This window comes from Gymnoscopelus braueri, assembly GCF_963280865.1.
Source record: "Gymnoscopelus braueri genome assembly, contig: SCAFFOLD_152, whole genome shotgun sequence".
NCBI lineage: Eukaryota > Metazoa > Chordata > Actinopteri > Myctophiformes > Myctophidae > Gymnoscopelus > Gymnoscopelus braueri.
In genome coordinates this window covers 16029-36990 of record NW_027660850.1, presented here as the reverse complement: position 1 = coordinate 36990, position 20962 = coordinate 16029, and positions in this window count along the sequence as shown.

Here is a 20962-nt window from a genome sequence, read left to right as displayed (position 1 = left end):
ACAGCATGCAATTTCCGTGAAATTTTGTACACACATTTCCATTAGGCAGAGGAAGAAATGCCATTTGAAAATGTTCAAATCAGCCTCATGGTGGCGCTGTAACAGGCCAATTCGTGTTTTTACCTATAACTGCACCGATCAGTGTAAAACTTTGTATGCACACTCTCTAGAGGCCAAGGAAAAACCTTTGCCCTGCATTTTTCACATTTACCTTTTATAGCGCCACCAGGAGGCAGACTTATGTAAAACACATTTTGTGATATTAAGCCTTCAGATTTGATCCAAATTTCACGCAAATCGGTACACATGATCTCTATAGTCATGTGATCAAGATGAATCTGTTTGATTTTTCATATTCCATCCTGATTGGCTAACATTGACATGTAATGTTTGGAACAAAATGCCGCAAATCATGAACGCAGCGTCCGATTGCGGTGAAACTTTGAATGCACATTTGCACTACGTTGAGGAACAAATGCCACCCTTTTAAAATTGGCCTGTTATAGCGCCACCAGCAGGTCATATTTAGCAAAACACATGTTTAGAACAAAATGCCTCAAATCATGCATGCAGTGTCCGATTGCCGTGCACAGCCTAGGAATAAATGGCACCCTTTTCATATTGGCCTATTATAGTGCCACCAGGAGGCCATAATAACCTACCTGACCTGGCGGAGACTTGTGAGACTTTTTCGAGTTTTATTTTATTTTTTATGTCGTCTCCACTCGGATCTCGGAACCAATTTCAGGGGTCCATTAGGGTTTGGGTCATTTTGAACCTGTGAAGAGCTCTCTATGTGTATATAATATATAATCTAATATGTTCACTATTTATTCTGACTTCCTTATTACTAAGGGATGTTTATGGAAATCCAAAGTTTAGTTCTTCTAACTTTCACTATTTAGTAGCTTGAATGTTCATTACATAGAAAGTCTGAAAATTACTTTAACATATACGATCTGTTCTTTATCCAGAGCTATAGAGCTTATAGTTAATGAAATTCCGAGGAGTCCATTTGGTTACTCTTCGGAGCCACCAAAACTGACGGTGAATGTCATGACGTCACCCCCCCCCCCCCCCCAGCTTGAAAGTTTGAGAACCACTGCCCTAGAGGAAGTAACTCATTGTTAAGTATCTAGTTTTGTTTCCATCAGACACTACTACACAAAGTATTAATACTCAGCGGTAAAGTCTCACTCGTATGAAGTAAAGAGGACTTTGTCAAATTCAACCTAGATAAATGTGTCTTGGAAAAAGACACACATTCTTGTAAGAATATGTATTTTTCACTGTTTTTAGGTGTTTTTTCCTTCTTTTTCTTCTTTACTGTCAGTGGTGAAAGCGGTAAAGATTTATTGGGGTACATTTAAGCAAAGCTCTGGCTGCATGGTCTGTCTGTGAATGATAATGTTTAGGTATTATTGCTTGAAATGTGAACCACATATCTCCCTCCTCCTCATATCAGTTGATGATGGTTCATCTATCAGGAAATAAAAAACTGTGTTGTTACCTACCATGACCTCTGTCCTCTGCCATGTCTCCTGTATAAAGAAAAATATCCAAATTACCACACCAAACATTCATAACATTATAGCTTGTGATTTGTGAGCTGCAATATTCTTCATGAGAATGGAGATTACTTTCGTTGCACTTGGTCACAAGTAACCAACAGTTTGTATCGACCGCTGTTTCCTGCTCACAAACCGCTGAAACCTACAGTGGTTCTGCAGCCAGATTTATTCATTATTAAAGGTTGAAAAATTATAATCTCTTACCTTTCACTGCTTGGCATGTGCTTTAGACTTGGAAAACAAATTCATGCAAAGCCTCACACATTACTGACTCCTGTACAACTAACCATGAACACAAGTGAAAGTATTACTGTTAGATTCTTATCCGTAGTTAATCATTAACTTCTAGTCAAGTCATAAAGTAACTGATAATCCACTGCTCCACTCGGAGTCAGCATTTTTATTTTATTTTATTGTTTATAGCTTTTGCCATGTCAAAAGCTAGTCTTCCTGGGGTCCGAAACAGACAAACATTTTAACAGAAACATTAATTACATCAACTTTATAATCAATATAATCTAAATAAAAATAAGGTTCTCTTTTAATTGAATGAATGTTGTGTTTGTATTAATTATTCACTTATACCTATTACAGCTCTATAGATCTGGTCAAATAAATACTGTGTTTTTTGGTAAGTTAAAACATTTCTGAAAAAAAGTGAGAGTATGTGAATGTAATATATTCTCAACAGTAAGATTTCTGTGAATTTCTACAACCTGTGTCGCTGAGGGCGAGGTCTGCATCAGTCGAGACCCTCCTCTGAGAGGACCCACTGCCACCAGTGGAACCCCATCAAGCATTTTGCCTAAACAAACAGCACATGTAGTGCCTAGCAAGAGGAAGCTCCCAAATGATGCAATGCCCCACCATAGCCAGCTTCAGCGTACACTCGTACAGAAAGCAGAAGTTCAGTATTGCCTCCCATTGACACACTCTACAGCAAGCCCCAGAGCTCAAGTGCACTGTTGCCCAATATTGACAGGCCAAGGCCAAGTTCAGCAGACAGAGCTATGATGCTAACAGAAACAGATGAAGAGATAATAGAAAATGTGGTGGCTACCATACAGGCTGGAAATGCAGTCGCCGCCCTTAATGCAGAAAGAGCAATGTAGAAAGACATATTGAGGAACTAGGAGAAACAATTGCTACTCTCAATGCAGAAAGGGAAAATGTGGAGAGAAATATTGAGGAGTTAGGAGGAACAATGAGAGAAAGAGAGCATTGATAGAAATAAGTGATGATGAAGGAGAGGAGGTAGAGGAGTTGCAGCAGGAGAGAAACGAGCACAATGAGGGGGAATTAGAGGAGCAGGGTACAGATTTGGATGAGATGGACCTGGACGACCTGACCCTTCGCGACAGATAATACGAATAATGAGGCAGATTGGATCACCAGATAGAGCCCATCATTCCCCTGTCGGCATAAGAGAAGAGTATGAGGTGACCACCCCAGAACTGGGAAGTACCTCCCCCTCCCCCCTCTATGACCCCACAACAACCCCAGAAGAATGGGATGAGAGCAGAGACCCATCTTGCAGCACACCTTATTCCCCCTCTAGCCCATACTATTCACCTTATTCCCCCTCTATTCCAACGCCTGAGACACCACCAGATGAGGAAGACCACCCAAGCACCCAGATCCGTAGTTTATCCGACGTGGAGGACGATATGAATCATCCTCTTTTGGACATAGACTGACTGGGACCATTGGGGTGGGGGAGTTTGGAGAAGGAGCTATGGGGAATTTTTGTGTATAGGCTTTTTATGAAATCATTGATCAAGTGTTTGTTATTTTCCATATCAATGATAGATGAAGATCTGTTAAGGCATGTAAACTTGAAACTGGTTCAGTAAACAGTATTTCAAAGTAAAATCAAACTGGAGACTGGAGGGTTAATATTATGACTTACAGTAGGAGAGTTGGAGAGTGAAAGTTGCGCCAGTATTGAGAAAGTACCCAGCAGTACAGTATGAGGAACTAGTAGAGCGAACAACAGGAAATTACAAGACAGGGGGTTGTGCCGAGCAGAGAGTAAGCCCAAGCAGAGAGCAAGGCTGTGAGAACCAGGAGTAGAAATACTTAAGCTGAAGTAGAAATACTTTTGAACATAATATTATTAGGTTGAACATAAGTGGAGGAACATTCATTATGATTAATTATAGTGCTAATAATTGTCTAAGAGATGAGATAATCATTGAAACAGAAAGGAAAGGAGTGTTAGGGAGGAAAGTATAAAGATAGAAGGTAACGTAGTATTACAGGGGGGGAGAAAAGGCCTTACTAGACAAGACTGGGTGTAGCACAGGAATACGCTGACTAGTAATAATAATTAATAAAGGTAAACATCCAGGTTAAAGAGACGTAATAAGTTTAATACACTGATTAGGCGATAGTGGGGTGAAGAGTAAATGCTTTATACTTAAATAATAGTTTATTTGGGTTAGTTAGCAGACGATAAGTAAACTGAGATAAATAGTATAGATAGGAACATAATGGTCACGACTAGTGTATAGGGTAATAGCTACTGAGACTATGGAAACATAATTTCCCTAAGGGTATTGCATATGGTGAAATAGTGTGTAAGAATAGGGAAGATGTGATTTTTCCCAGACATAGATTAAAAGGGTCATGGCGCATCAAGCACAGTCACGCTGACCATGGGGTAATAAACGGGATATGGTCAAGAGAACGTGGGTGGTAGGAAAAATAGGATGGGCCAAAATGCCCTTTATAAACAATGTTCAGAGAGCAAGTTGTTGAGAGACTTTGAGCGCTGCTGTTAGAGACCTGGGGTATGTTAGAGTAATCTTACCATATCACCCGAGTTGGGGAATTAGCCTCTGACTTGTGCGAATATGGAATGTAGATGCTTAATAATAGATGGGGTAGAAAAAATAGGTAGAACACAGGTAGAAGGAAGGAATCTGGATTATTGGAAGGAACTACCAGAAGGTGATATTTTAGTTATGTCTTGTTTTATCACAGCATGGGAGGGTAAGGGTGCCTATGTATTTCAGATCTATTTGGATAGAACTTTAATATTCTCATGTATGTGATATGGATTAATTTGTAACAGCTTAATTGAACATTGTATTCAATTCTACTTACTTTTACCTGCATTTTCTGCTTAAAACTGTAAGTAATACTATAATACATTTTACATTTCCTGCATTTAAAAGAGCAGTTTCATAGAGTTATTTTACACACTTTGGGGATAATTCCCCTTATTTGGTTTATCTCCTTCAAAGATAAACCAAATATACATATATATATATATATATATATATATATATATATATATATATATATATGTATATATATGTACCTCCGTAAACCGCCCGGCGACACCTGTGTCCGCTTGGAGCACTGTAGAGCTAATCTGGCAGCTTTGTTTTGAGATGTTTGCAATTTTTGTATGTCTTTCTTCGTAGCGGATGACCAAACGACTGGGCAGTACTTAAGGTGTGACAAGACTAAAGCTTGAGTTACTGCTTTCAGAGTATTAATGTAATATACTTGGAACATTTCCTGGTTATACCAATGCTCCTTCCCACTTTAGTTACTATATTATCAATTTGCTTAGTCTTGCTTAGTCTTTAGTTTAGGATCTAATACAATTCCAATTAGTTTAGCCTCCTTCACCTGTTCCACTGGCTTCCCCGCAAGTGATAGGGTCAATTGAGGATCACTGTCCAATATATGCCTAGATCCAAACACCATGCATTTAGTTTCAGCGATGTTCAGTGCTAATTGGTTCTCGCCGACCCAATCCGCTACTGCTTTAATTTCAGCATTGAGTATATCATTTAACTCACTGTAGATGCTGTACTGTACCTTGTTGAGTCATCCGCGTACATAACCACACTAGGTTTATTTAATGACAGTGGTAGGTCATTAGTGAATATCAAAACATAAAAGAGGACCTTGAGGAACCCCGCACTGCAGCTCTTTACTGTCAGAAAAACTGCCATTAAAATACACCTTCTGCTTTCTCTTTGACAGGTAACTCTCCATCCAGGCCAGAGCATCAGACCTAAAACCATAGCATTTAAGTTTTCCCAACAGCAAACCATAATAAATAACATCTTAGAGCAGTAAAAGGTGATAATGATTAAAACATCTTTATTGATACAAAATAATGTTTGGATCTGTGTTGGATCTTCCACAGTATTAATGTCAGCAGGGTGTTTCTATGAGGCCTGGTATTTTCAACAGGGCCTAGAATAACTGCCAATGACCCTGACTTCCCTATTCTTTTTTCATTCATTGCTTAATGGAAATGCAGTCTGGACTACAGGAACTGACATGATGACCTGTCCGTTATTATCAACATGTTGTTACTTTGCTGTGTCCGGTAGTAAAAAAAAAAGAAAAGCATTATATAGTAGCAGAGATTTAGCTTATTAGAGACATTTCACTAGTAAGAGACCACACTTAAAGTTAAACAGATTTTATTGAACAAAAGTGGGTGGATGTGTGTGGATGGGGAACCCGGGTAGGGCGAGACTCAGGGTGGGGGTTGTATGTCTCGGGAGCGGACGGCCACCGGGGCTCGATCGGGTAGCGTCGCCTTCGCTCGGGATACTGCCCCCCCGGGTTCCTGGAAGAGAAGAAAGGAAGCGAGGTTAGTATTGAGGTGGCGGAGGTAGTTGGGGTGGACGGGGGGAGCGTTCGAGACCACGTAAGTAGTAGGAACACGAAGTGACGGCTCGCGGCTGAATTTAAGCTCATCTACCGTGGTGATTGTGAGGTGGGATTGGCTGGCTGATAAGGGAAGGCAGGTGTAGGTGATAAGGTGATGGCAAGCGGGGAGTTGCCGTGTTAAGCAGGGGGAGGTCTCCACTCCTGAACTTACGTTGTATACAACTGCATTTCACTAGTAAGAGACCACACCTTCTGCTTAAAGTTAAACAGATTTTATTGAACGAAAGTGGGTGGATGTGTGTGGATGGGGAACCCGGGTAGAGACTCAGGGTGGGGGTTGTATGTCTCGGGAGCGGACGGCCACCGGGGCTCGATCGGGTAGCGTCGCCTTTGCTCAGGATACTGCCCCCAAAGAGCAAGGAGGTGGAAAGCGGATAGTCTAGGGACGGAGGGGGAGCGAGTGAGGGGACCCCCTTCGGCGGGGAACGGAGCGACAGGTTACGTTCGACCCAGGTGGAGATGGGCATTTCGAACGTCCTGGATGTTACTCCTGATGTAAGAGTGGTAGGCCTGGGAGGACCAGCGGCCGAGGATACGGATCAGGTGGTCCGAGAGACCCTGTTTGGAGGCGGTGGAAGCGGCACCGATGCGGAGTGGCGGAGTGGGTGAGGGTGGCGAATTCGGGGGGCCAGGCGGAGGCGAACCAGTGGCCTTGATAGTACCCGTAGCCCTGAGGGAGTCGTAGAAGAACGTGATGCCGTTCCAGTTGGAAAGGAGATAGAACCAGAGGCGGAGGTCGGTGCGGCATGAGTCGTCGATGAGGACGTGCTCGTGCAGGGAGTGTGCGGATTGGGCGGTGGTGAGGAGGTGGGAAATGAAGGGGCGGCCGTGGGGGATGATACGCAGGGCAAAATTAATGTGGCCGAGGAGGGAGAGGAGCTGGCGTTTGGTGCAACGGGGAGTGATGAGGTAATTTTGGATGAGGAGGGTGATCCGGTTCAGTTTGTCCTGGGGGAGGGAGGCTCTGAACGCCACAGTATCGAGTGTGATGCCGAGGAACTCGATGGAGGTGGCGGGGCCGACAGTCTTCTCCTCGGACAGAGGGACTCCGAGTTCGGAGAAGACCAACCTGAGGATGGACAGGCCGTGTGCCGGGGGGGGAGGGGGGCTTGACTAGGAGGAAGTCGTCCAGGAGGTTTACGAGGTGGGGTATGGGGTAGTTGTTCGTGAGGATCCAACATAGCGCTTCTGACAGGGAGTTGAACATTTTGGGACTACTCTTGCAACCGAAGGTCAAGCGGACGGCGAAGTAGTACTAGCCAACAGACTCCGAAGAAGGGCCAGAAGTCGGGGTGAATGGGGAGGACTTTAAACGCATTAGTGATGTCGGCTTTGGATAACAGAGATCCGCGGCCGGTGAGGTGGATGAGGTTGATTGCGTGAGTGACGGTGGAATAGTGCATGGAGAAATCGTGACTGGGAATGAGGCTATTGATGCTGGGGGTGGGTGTGTTGTGGGGTGAGGAGAGGTCCGGGTTGGAAACCATTGGTGAAGCCATTGATTAAGAAGTGGACGAACTGCCGGTCGGGGTGGTGACGGAGGGCATGGATGAGGGCAGGGACTTTAACGGGGGTGCTGAGGTGTTGGCCTAGTCACGCGGTGGGGTTGTGTGGGCAGGTGGGGCGGGAGTGGGCTCCTCCGCAGAATGAGCAGACGTGCAAGAATCTGCAAGAGGCCAGGGTGCAGCCATCCTGGTTAAAGTTGTTGCAGACCTGGCGCCCCGACTGATAGAGAAGGGGCCGGCCGTGTCTGTCTGTGGCATTGGATGGTGATATGGCGTGGCTGGTGTCTGAGGGGACGGGGGGGCTGCGGAGTAAGGGCGGGGGTGTGGGGGTGTGGGACGAGGGCGGGTGGCGGTGGTGGGCGGCCGGTGAAGGTGGAAGTGGGTTTGGGGCGGGGCATTGGGGCGGCCGTGGCGACGGCCGTGGTGCAGGCAGCGGTGGGGTGGGAGGGGGCACCGCACAGCTCGCATGACTGGGAGGTCCGGGACGGCGGCGGGGGTAGGACGAAGAAACAACGTCCCAATAAAGGGAGAAAGCAAAGGCAAATTCGGCGGCTGTTAGGTCGCGGGATCGGGAGGGGAGGGGCTGACGGAGCTGGGCGAGGCAACCGGACGGGGTTGTGATTTCCCTGTTTCGGAGGGGGTCGGTAATGGAAGGCTGGATGAGCTCCGCCAGATCGACGTACGCACCGTTGAGGATGTGCTGGCAGAGGTTGGCAGGGACCGGGGATGGTCGGTTGGCTGAAGGCTCGGGGGTGGCTACTGGGGTGACTGTGGCCAGAGTGTAGGTGGGAGCCGGGTGGCAGGGGAGGGATGGAGCTTGGGGAGCGTGGGTGAACAGGGACGAGAGTAGTGAAAAAACTCGGGCTGGGTCGGTGGGAGGCGTGGCCTGAGTGGCGAGCGCGGGATCTGGCTGGGCGCGGCGGCGTGCTGTGCGGCGAAAGGGAGAGGGGGAGTAATTGTGGAGGAGCTGATATTGGGCGGGGGGCGGGTGGCGGTGTGCCGGGCGCTGTGGAGGGGCTGCGCGAGCAGGTGGCGAGGGGGAAAGGGAGTCGGGATGGTCGTAGTGGTCGTGGCGGTGGCGAGCCGGGCCCTGGGGTGGTGCTGCGCGAGCAGGTGGCGAGGGGGAAAGGGAGTCGGGGTGGTCGTAGTGGTCGTGGCGGTCGTGGCGGTCGTGGTGGCGTGCTCGTCGCTGAGGGGGAGCTGAGCGAGCCGGTGGCGAGGGGGATGGGGAGGCGTGCCGCACGGTGCGACGCCATTGGCGCTGGGGGGGGGGTCCGAGGGGGCGGGGCGGGGGAACGGCGAGACCGCCGTGCAGGGGGAGAAGACGAGGGGGGGAGGCGTGCGCTGGTGTGGCGGCCGGTGCCGGGGTTGAGCGGGGTGCAGTGCTGTGCCGGAAGGGGCGTGTGAAGCAGGGACGCGTTGGGTCAAGGGGAGCGCACGTCGGCGTGCGGGGGGGAGGGAGGGGGGGAGGCACTGGGCACCCGCCGTGCTTGAGAGGTAGAAGGGAGAGAAGGGAGGGGGGAGGTGGGGGCGTGGAGCGAGGCGAGGCGGGGAAAGCCTGCCGGGGGGGGGGGGGGGAGAGCGTATGCGGGTGGCAAGGTGGGACGGGCCTGCCGGAGGGGTAGGGCGGGGAGGGGGGAGTAGAGGTGACGGGGCACTAGGCAACCGCCGTGCTTGAGAGGGAGGGGGAAGGCAGAGAGGGGGGGGACGAAGACATTGGAGGGACTAGGCATCCGCCCACGTGCTCGTGAGGGAGGAAGGGAGGGGTTGGAGGCAGGCGAAGCGCACACCGGTCCACGTGCAAGTGAGGGGCGGGGGGGGATGGAAATGGACCGTGCGCGTGTCTGCTGGAGAGGTGTTGTTGAGGACTCCAGCTGGGCGGCGGCGTCCGAGCGTGTGGCCCGGGTGGGCGGGGCCGCTCGAGGTGCGTCTGGATCTACGGTACGGCAGTGCGCCAGATAGGCACGAAACAGCGCGGCCTTGCGATCCGTGCGCTGAAACGGGATGCCGCTCGCCGCTAGCACGCGGTGCAAGCCGGCGACCGTCCACAGGTGAGCTGGTGAGCTGGGGCAGCACGAGCTCTGGGCCGCCAGCGTCGGGTGCGTAGCGGCAAGAGGCGGTGGAACGAGTCCAGCGCTCCGAGCCGCTGTTTCGAGCGGGAGGAGGCGGCGGAGGCTGATCCTGCCTCGGCTGGGCTGGTGGAACTTGCAGCGAACTCCGACGGCTCCAGGAGTCCGAGCCGGACGGGCCGGTGTCGGGGACGTAGCCCTGGCTGCCCGGCGAGGAGAATAGGTCCTCGTCGGAAGCGTGGAGGACCAGCTCCTGCTGGTCCATGGCTGCGGAGCGCCGGTGAAAAAAAGCTGGAGAGAGATGGCGCCGCGGGCAGCGAGTTGTTTTGGCCGTCTATCTGTGACTGTGGATGGAAAACGGTAAGCCAATGCTTTACTGTGCTAAATGATTAAGCAGGAATGAAGCGATTAGGGATAGAGTACAAGCTTGACGGACTTTGCGCGGACTGTTTGTTCGAGACCACGTAAGTAGTAGGAACACGGAGTGACGGCTCGCGGCTGAATTTAAGCTCATCTACCGTGGTGATTGTGACGTGGGATTGGCTGGCTGATAAGGGAAGGCAGGTGTAGGTGATAAGGTGATGGCAATTGGGGAGTTGCCGTGTTAAGCAGGGGGAGGTCTCCACTCCTGAACTTACGTTGTATACAACTGCATTAAGTCTCATTCTACAGCAGCATTGGCTAATTGTACATTTTTGTCCTGACATCTAATAAACATTTTACTGTGGAAAATGTGTTAATTTCTCTTTGTATCTTCTAACTCAATAGCTGCAATTATTTGTTTTTAATGAGGAATATATTTTTAAATAGGTTTGGGCCTGGATTACACAAACAATATAATGCATAACAGCTTGTAGAGAATCTTGTTCAGATTATTATTTCCAATAATAACCTAATTTATCGTGTCCAGTGTACTATTAGCCATTTTTGCCCTGAAATAGATTCAAGATGTGCTAGAATCTTAATAATAACCATTTTAATTAATTCCTTTGGTCCCAGTCTGGAAAATGTGTTCATTTGTCCCTGTAGGTTGTTTATTTCAATAGTTATGCTGTTTTCTTTTCCATTTACGGGTTTGGGTAGGATATGTGTAACAAAGGGTTAAAAAGTAACCCCAATCCCGTGGGACATTTTTCAGCCTGTTACCTGCAGAATCTTAAAATACACCCTTCAAGGATTAAGAAAAAACAGGTGGCGTCAAGAAATCCACCGTGTGCGTGTGGACCCCCCTTTCCATCTAAACTATTTAGGATCTTGTTTATTAGTCTTATCCCCCCAGCAGCAGCTCATACAACGGACGTTTCTCCCACAGGCCTTCCCCAGTGTATAACATTGTATTATTGTCCATCGTAACTGGAGGCCACACTGTGCTCAGCTCACGTGAGCCCCCACCCCATGTCCTGAATTTCACCTGTTCTCACCTGATTACCCAGTACTTCTCAAACTTTTTCATTTCAAGGCTGCTGACCCCCATCTCAAAAATATTTTGTGCCAGGGACCTCCATGAAGCAAAAAAATATATATTCAAATGATGTGCACAAAATGTTCAAGATTTATCAAAAATAGCAGATCTACAAGCGCTATGAGCTTTGTAATGGATATTTTAGAATGCCAACCTGTTCTAAATCATTTGTGTATCTATCTGTGGTGGGCCTTCGAATGGTAGCCACACAGCAGGATTATTTTCAAAGCTTCTGTTCCTGTCATTCAAGAACTGATATCTGTCTATTTCCACATATTATGCTCTGTGTCAGCATATAATTTGTCCTGTGATACTATACATGGTCATTGCTATTTGTATTTGTGTACCTATGTTTGTGTCGCTCTTATCTTTAGTACATACCTTATATGACCATTTAGAATAGCATCTTTGGTGCAATGTGAACTATAAGAACTGTGTTAGATGGGTGCTCGAGAGGCTTCTGCCCCACGGGGCCCAAAGTCTGGCCATGGAGGCCAGAGCTCTGTCTGCTGTGAATGCTGTCTCTCTGCTTGAATCTTCCTAATAAATGATGAAAACTTCACCCGACTGGATATAATATTTTCCATAATAGTATTTCATTATATCCAGAATTACTACGTTTTTATTATTTTTTGTATTGTGTTGTATTAGCAGTCTCTGCAAAACATGTGGCATGAACATTTCAATAATGTCAGTATAAGTGACAAAAGAAATCCCTCTTGATTCTCTGAAACTATGATAATATTTTCTCACAATTAAAAGCTGACAAATGACAATTAGCATGAAAAGAAAATTGTAAAGCGCTGAGTAAATATCTGGTTCATGTTTTTTTTTAAATAAATAGTTTCAGTGATTCTCAACCTTTTTACTTTCAAGGACCCTTACTTTGATAGGCATTAGACCACGGATGAAAAAGGTAGTGCACACACATCTGTGGCCAAGGTGCAAGACAAACAAAAGTATTATAAAACATGAATAAAGTCTGCACTGCACACTGGTAATGCTGGAAAAAAAACGTTTGTCAACGTTTTGGCCTGTTCAGACCTTCATCGGGACATATACTGTATATGTCGTGATGAAGGTCTGAACAGGCCGAAACGTTGACAAACGCAATAGATACAAAGCAGAGCTTTTTTCAGCATTACCAGTGTGCAGACTCTATTCCTTTTTTATCAGACCACGACCCCCATACATTTTAAATCTCTGGAATCACTTATATATATATTGCAATACTATGGACATGCTAAAGCATACTGAAATCACATTGGCTGGCATTCACCACCATGATCGACAGGGATTCCCCTGCCGCCGCCACACCCAGAGGAGGCCGTCTCGTCACGGGGCAGGAGCTGATAGTAACGGTTTACTAGAAAAGCTTTATTGATCTGTTATTACAGTGCAGTGCTGCCACCATCTGGTGGCCAAGTATACTGTTTTGATGTGTGCTGGCCTCAAAGTGGCCCTACCGCGGTGTGTTGCCTCCTGTTGACTGGACATTGATACTACAGGGCCTTTGCGTTTGGAAAACCTGATGCGATTCTATTGGCTGTCAGTGAGTGACGACTATACACATCTCGCCCGGCCGAGGGAGATGCCATTGGACCAACAGACCAAAACCAGTGAAAAAGGAGCTCACACAGATGATACAGTTTCATGCAAATTGCTGAAAAATCCTGGGTTTAAGTGTTTTTCAAACTGCTCAAAATTGCGGACAATCTAAGGGCGGAGATTACAGGTCAAAGTGATAGATATGTTCCTCATGAGTCAAGGCACATGTGTAAGCAAGTTTCATGGCTGTCGGCCAAACGAGGCATGACTCATGCCTGTTTAAAGTTTGCATGTTCAAAACATTGCTATAGGCCCCCCTTTGGCCAATTGATGTAAGATTCAGTGATATTTGGAATGACCCTCTACATTACTGCAAAGTTTCAAAGAAATGTGAGTCTGCATGTATGTGTTAGGGGCAGATGAATAATAATCATATAACTGCAATATTCATTGGCATTCTTGATAGTATTAGGATGCTATTTAGCATTTTGCTTTAGACAGATGCTACAGTAGTAGTAGTACTGATTGATTGCTGGTGATTGTTGATCTTTTAGTTGTCAGTGGATTTCTTCTCTCAGTGCTGTTTTGGTTTCTCCTTCTATGAATCTTTAAAATGTTGAATGTTCACTGCCTGACTGCCTGAAGCAATGTCCATTAGCAGAACTATGAGTGTTAGTTAGTCCAAATGGAACATTTACGCATGAAATACAAGTGTTGTTGTTTGTTTTAAATAAATGTACGATGTGTTGAGCAAGCATTATTTAAAAGTCCAGTCCTCCATTCTAGCAGATGCTCTAGTATGATCCTCGATTTTTTAAGACACCACCATTAAAATGTGAGCCAATTATTCTGTTCACACATAAACGTGCATAAAGAGTCAGGTAATCACTGTTGACAGATAATAATGCATAATAACAACAATGAGAGAGAGAGAGAGAGAGAGAGAGAGAGAGAGAGAGAGAGAGAGAGAGAGAGAGATAGGCATCATGTGGAGGACGACAGACAACACTAGTCAGTGGAATTCATTGTCTGGTTAATGGATGTCCAAATTACTTTACCTTTAAAATGGACATTCCGGATATAAACTCTAGTACTGTGATTGGCTGGATTCAGGTGTTCAGCCAGTTGTGTATTGAGATGAGGTGTGTTGTGACCTGCTGTGTCTCACTTAGTTCTTAGTATTATTCTTCAATGAGAATAAGCTGTGCCTCTTTTGAACAATAATATAACACCATTAGTAAACGGTATAAATCCACAAAAAAGAATAACTCCGTTGCTTTCATGTTGATCTCTGCCGTCATGGTGATAATGTCATATTGATTACATAAGTTTCCAAATATCCAATATTCCAAATATGGAAATGTGGCGGCTTGCACACATGAGTGTTGTTAAGGCATGCATGGCAACCGTTTGTGTCGTGAGTGAGGTAAGAGCAGAGCTCTGCTCAGTCTCTATATACATCCTACTGAGACAAATATACGCCTTGACGAAGAGTGCTGAGAGAAAGAGATAGACGACATACGAAGATAGAGAGAGTATAAAGACAGAGATTTGCAAGCCCCTGCAGAACCAACAACTTCAGTCTTCATCCAGTCCATAGAAGCAGCTTTGACGATACACCGCCACTCCTGTAAGGAAATACTCCCTTACTCAGTTCTCTTGTTCTAAGTCTGCCTTGACAACTCCCTTTAAACACATGAAGAGGGGACACAACCTCTACTGCAAAATGATGACTGGACAGATCCCCTCAGCAGCAGATACGCAAATCACCACCAGCTGTGTAACCAGCCATGAACATGGAAACACTGACAAACCAACGTCTTACACTCATCGACAGTTTACCAGGACGTTAACTCAACCAGGCGTAAAGACCCGTAAGAGGACTTACACAAGAAAGACATCTTACACCTGTAAACTGTGTGACAAGAGTTTCTGTCAGTTAGCTCACCTGAATAAACATCAGCTTGTCCACACTGGAGAAGAACCGTTTCACTGTCAACACTGCAACAAGAGTTTCAGTCGGTTAAGTGGTCTGAAGTCACACCAGCATGTCCACACTGGAGAAAAACCATACCACTGTCAACGGTGTGACAAGAGTTTCAGTCATTTAGGTAATCTGAAGTCACACCAGCTTGTCCACACTGGAGAAAAAACATACCACTGTCAACGGTGTGACAAGAGTTTCAGTCATTTAGGTAATCTGAAGTCACACCAGCTTGTCCACACTGGAGAAAAACCTTTCCCTTGTAAACAGTGCAACAAGACTTTCAGTAGATTAGGTAGCCTAGAGTCACACCTGCATATTCACACTGGAGAAAAACCATACCACTGTAAACAGTGTGACAGGAGTTTCAGTCAGTTAGGTACCCTGAGGGGACACCAGCGTATCCACACTGGCGAAAAACCTTTCCTCTGTAAACAGTGTCACAAGAGTTTCCGTCACTTAGGTACTCTGAAGTCACACCAGCATGTCCACATTGGAGAAAGACCATACCACTGTCAGCAGTGCAACAAGAGTTTCAGTCAGTCAACTCAACTGAAGACACCTGCATATCCACACTAAATCATCACTCAAATGATTTACTTAAGTAAAAGTTGGATATCCACACTGGAGAAAAAACCTTTCCACTTTAAACAGTGTGACAAGAGTTTCAATGAGTTTGGTCACCTGTAATCTCTCAGATTCTGCTCTGCGTTGGAATCTGTCGGGGAGGTTTGTCATAACGTGTATGCACTGCCTACAAGTGGGCGTGCCTTCAGATCAGGAAGCAGGCCGCGCTTTACCCAATCAAATGTAGTGGGCGGGATTCACGTGTCCGTCGATCCTTCTCCACTCGAAACAAACCGAAGCTAATCTAACAATAGCGTCCGCGGAGCAGACAAAACCACAGAAAGATATTCACATTTTAACTTACTCTTTCATCATAGAAACAAGTGGGCTTATAACCAAAACGATCCATGTTCTCTGGGAGAAGTGGTGTTAGTGTTCCGTGTAGAAATATTGTTAGTGGGAATGAAAACATAGTCGCACCACCGGAAGTGATGCGCTGAAGGCAGACCAAAACCCCGGTTTCCTTGTGCACGGGTGCTTTCTTCCTCCCAGAGCCAACTGAGATAGTAACAAACAGCAGAGGTCGCTGTTTTTCCTTTTCAGTTGGCTCTGGGTTCCCAGATTGGGTCACCTGAAGACAAGACACGCCAGTATCTCCACACTGGAGAAAAACCTTTCCGCTGTAAACTGTTTCAATTGGTTAGACCAGGAGACCCTTTAGCTGAGAGTGAGACGAAGCAGGGACCCCCACTACTTGTATAAATGTTTTTTTTTAGAAAGCCTTCCAGGTAACTTGATAAGAGCTTTCAAAGCTATAGCTCATGTAGCTGATTGTCTTATCAATGTCCCTTGACCGTTGAGAGATTTGAGACTAGCTTGGACTAGCACAGGTTTTTATTTTAAGTGACCATGGGTTGTCTCCAAGTGATGCTGCAGTTTGATGGCTTCATTGTTTGACAGTGCTATGAGTGTTGAGTGTTTAAATGTTTTTTGTTTGTTTGATTGTTCATACATTATCTTTGATAATATGTTGGATTGTTTTTTATGTGTATTTTACGACATATTGGTTGGTAAACATGTTTTTTGAATTAAAAATGAAACAAAACAGGCAATGGCAGAAAAAAAGGCTATGGTTTGGAAGCTTTTACCTCTGCGTTGTTGAGAGGCCCTTCAATGTGTCACGCAAATTTGGGCAGTGGTGGAAAAAGTACTCAAATGATTTACTTAAGTAAAAGTATCAACACTGCATTGTAGAAACACTCTGTTAAAGTAAAAGCGCGGAATTCAATATTTACTTGAGTAAAGGTACAAAAGTATTGGTATCTAAATGTACTCAAAATCTTTTGAAAATAGCAGATCTACAAGCTCTCAGTCCCCCGGATCGCGACGCATTGTGAGCTTGTAGATCGGCTATTTTCAAATGGCCAAAATGTATATTGGGCTGAAGTGGTAAATGTTTTGTAATGATAATCAGAAGTAACTAGTAATTAAAGTTTTCAAATAATTGTAGTGGAGTAAAAGTACAATCTTTGCCTCTGAGATGTAGTGGAGTAGAAGTAAGAGTACTGAAAATTGGAAATACTCCAGTGAAGTAAAAAAAATACCTCAAAATTGTACCTAAGTACAGTACTTACACTATACAGTACACCACTGAATTTGGGGCAGATCAGACGTTGCTTTTTGTTATGGCCCCCTCCTGCAAACCTTGGAATCTGGTCATAGCCATTTGGAATGGAATCTGAAAAATACGTGTGAGATATCTGCTGTGAGTTTATGAGGTATATTGATCAGCAAGCCGCTGTTTTACACCTACTATATCAGCCTCTACAGAGTGTAACAGTGGCCGCCATGTTTTTCACCTGCGCAGGTTCCACAGATAGAAATTGCATTCAAAAGTTTCCGGGTGGTGCAGTGGTAAAGTGCCTGCCCACCACAGGTTCCGGCTTTGTCGAGCACCGATACGAACCCAATTGGCCTGTGTTCGGGGGAGGGAAGCAGGGCGGATAGGAGGGTATTCATCACTGCAGGTAATCCTACGGGCTGGGGCGGCGCCTGGCAGCAGGGAGTGTTGGGCGAGAGGAGTAGGACGGAGGCCCTATGTCCTCCCGGTGGGGGCTCCTCAATGGCTGGTGAGTCAGTACAATGTATGATACAACAGCAGTGACAGCACAATCTGTGTGGGGAGTAATCAATTGGCATAACTAAATTGGGGAGAAAAAGGTGTAAGAAGCACCAAAACATATATATATATATATATATATACAAAGGATATATATATATATATATATATATATATATATATATATATATATATATATATATATATATATATATATATATATATATATATATATATATATATGTGTGTTTTGGTGCTTCTTACACAAGGATTTTCTGAAATGTCTATGGAGCAATGAATGCAATGTATTTTAAGAGTTTAAGCGTGCAATCAAGCCACTCGGGCTCCTGGTAAATCATGACCATAAAACATTTGATTTCGTTCACAAAAAAAGATTTGGAAAACACTTGGGGGGTCCCCAGATAAAATATGATTATTTTTGGGGGGTCGCGGCCTGAAAAGGTTGAGAACCACTATACTATTGGACTCCTAATATGCCATAGTGCCTGTGCAATGTGCTACACATTTTAAAATGCTACTACTGCATTAATTAAATCAGTTTACTACCTATTCTGAAGTAAACCAAAAGACTTCTGACGGCTGTATACAGGCATAAAAGCATCATGGTCCAACAATATTGTTTCTGAAAACATACATAAATAAAAGGTTTTGTCCTTTTTTCCTTTTTTTTGTAGTTGAAAGATTGGACATGGGCATTGACAAGTCTGTGTAAAGACATATATTGATGAACCTGATGTATCATTTTCTTTTACTGTACTGTATGTTTCTGCTACGCCCCCTAACACATGGTGTAGTGTCAATAAGTCCTATACTTATAAGGCACTACATGGTTGCCAGGCTAAAAAGAAGTTTCGACGTGTGCTCAAGAACTTATTTCCAAACTGTTCACTTAGTTCAAAAAAGGTTTATTCACCGTCACTGTCAGCATACAAAACATAAAATAAAACGTAAACTTAAATGCACGGGAATAATAGCCCAACCGTTCTCTCAAACACAGTCTAAAACTGTGTGCCTCTGCCACAAGCAACCGCCTGCGCTTGATTGCAGACTGGCCTAAGTATCCAGACACACCTTGAACTTGACCGCGCCCCGCAGACGCAGTGACGTCATAGAAAGGAAAAGACAGACATCAAATGGCTCTAACACACCAGCCCCTAATTGCTACTGGTAGAAAAAACAGAGCAATTAAACAATATTCCACAAAAGAGCCATAAACGAAATCAAAATACAAAAACCTTTCTGGCAATAATACTCAGGCAATATTAATTATTGCGAAAACCCAAAACTCACAAACAATAGGTTTAATCTGTACCTTCACACAAAAGGCAGATTTTAGTTATAGGTCTTTCAATTACATTTGTCTTGGTTTGAAGACGAACTGAACGTACGAGACCTTTCTTATCAGGAAAGGTTTGCAGTATTCTTCCAAGCAACCAAGATCCTCTTGGTGCTGAAGAATCCACCACTGCAACGATATCTCCAGGCATAAAACACCTTTTTTCCTTTGTCCATTTTTGTCGTTCTTGCAGTAGCGGTAGGTACTCGTGCACCCATCGCTTCCAAAAGAGATCGGCGATATATTGGTTCTGTCTCCATCTTCTCTTTGCATATTGATCTCCCTTGTCAAACAGTCCTGGTGGAAGAACTGGTTTTCCTTTCATTAGGAGTAGGTGATTTGGTGTCAAAGCCTCTAGGTCATTTGGGTCATCAGAGGGTCTGGTGATGGGGCGATCATTCAGCATAGCTTCAACCTCGCACAACACCGTTTGAAAGCCTTCATCGTCCAGTGTTTGCTGGCGAAGCACAGAACATAAGATCTTTCTGATCATTCTGATGATGCGTTCCCATACGCCACCGAAATGAGAACCAGCCGGTGGGTTGAAACTCCATTTGACTCCTTTTTGTGCTAGAGATCTTTCGATGAGGGTTTGATCAAAAGAAGCTAAGGCCTCTCTTAGCTCTCTTTCTGTTCCCACGAAGTTGGTACCGTTGTCCGATCTTATGTGAGAGACTTGTCCTCTCCTGCAGATGAATCTTCGGAGAGCGTTGATACATGAGCTTGTGTCGAGGGAGTAAGCCACTTCCAGATGAACGGCTCTACTTGTCATGCAAGTGAAGATTACTCCGTAACGCTTTACAATGCTTCGACCTCTTTTCACGTCGATGGGCCCAAAGTAATCTACACCAACGTTAGTGAATGGAGGGAGATCTGGAACAACTCTCTCTGTGGGCAAATCTGCCATTTTTTGTTCACCGGTTTTTCCTCTGTAACGTCTGCAGAATCTGCAGCTTGTGGTGATCTTCCTCACTGCAGAATTGGCACTTGTGATCCAATACTTTTTCCTTACAGTGGAAAGTATATGATTCCTTCCTGCATGACCCAGCAGTTCGTGGAAATGCCGGAGGATAAGGCTCGAGATGTGTTGATCTTTAGATAAGATGAGGGGGTGCTTTAACTCTTCGGGCATAGCCGCTCTATTCAGTCGCCCCCCAACTCTCAGAAGACCTCCATCTAAGATTGGATCCAGCTTGTAGATGGTGCTGCTCTTCTGCACTGCTTTTCCACAGTTTAATGCAGTTATTTCACTCTGAAATCTCTCTTGCTGACAAAAGGAAACTATAGATTCCTCCGCCTCTGAGAGATTGTCAAGCGCCACCTTCTGGCATCCTAGGGAAGCTCTCACAGCTTGCATTTCCTTATGCACGTCCAATACGGGTGATCCATTACCACCAGTGCTTACAAGCTGTAGTTGTTTTCTTTTCCTACTCAGGATTAGAAGGACCTCCTTCAGCTTAAGGATCCAGGCAACTGCAACCTTTAATCTCTGCCAGTCAGAGTAATAGGCTATCAGTTGGTGAGTAGCGTTTACAGCATCAACAACGGTTGCATTCACCAAGAGATTTCGCTTAACCTCTGGGTCGTCAGCAGTGATGTAGACATCCACGGGAGCTTCTGGCCACCTTTCCTTAGGCTGCCATAGAAACGTTGGGCTCCCAATCCATTTCTGTTTGACCAGGTCTTCTGCCTTCAATCCTCTAGAAGCATCGTCGGCAGGGTTTTGTGATGTGGGGATGTATCGCCACTGTGACACATCCGAGTGGTCCCGTATAGTTGTTACCCTGTTTGCAACAAACGTTTGGAACCTCTTGTCTTCATTTTTTATGTACTTTAGGACTGATGTGCTATCTGTCCAAAAGACGGATTTCCTCAGAGGAAGCTGTAGCTCTGTCTGAAGCATTTTATCCACTCTGACAGCGACAACGGCGGCTGTGAGTTCTAGGCGGGGTATGGTAACAGGCTTCAGTGGAGCCACTCGGGCTTTTCCAAACAGGAAAGCAACATGAACTGCTTTTTCCTCGTTCTCCATTCTGAGGTAGGTGACGGTACCATAAGCGCTTTCACTAGCATCGG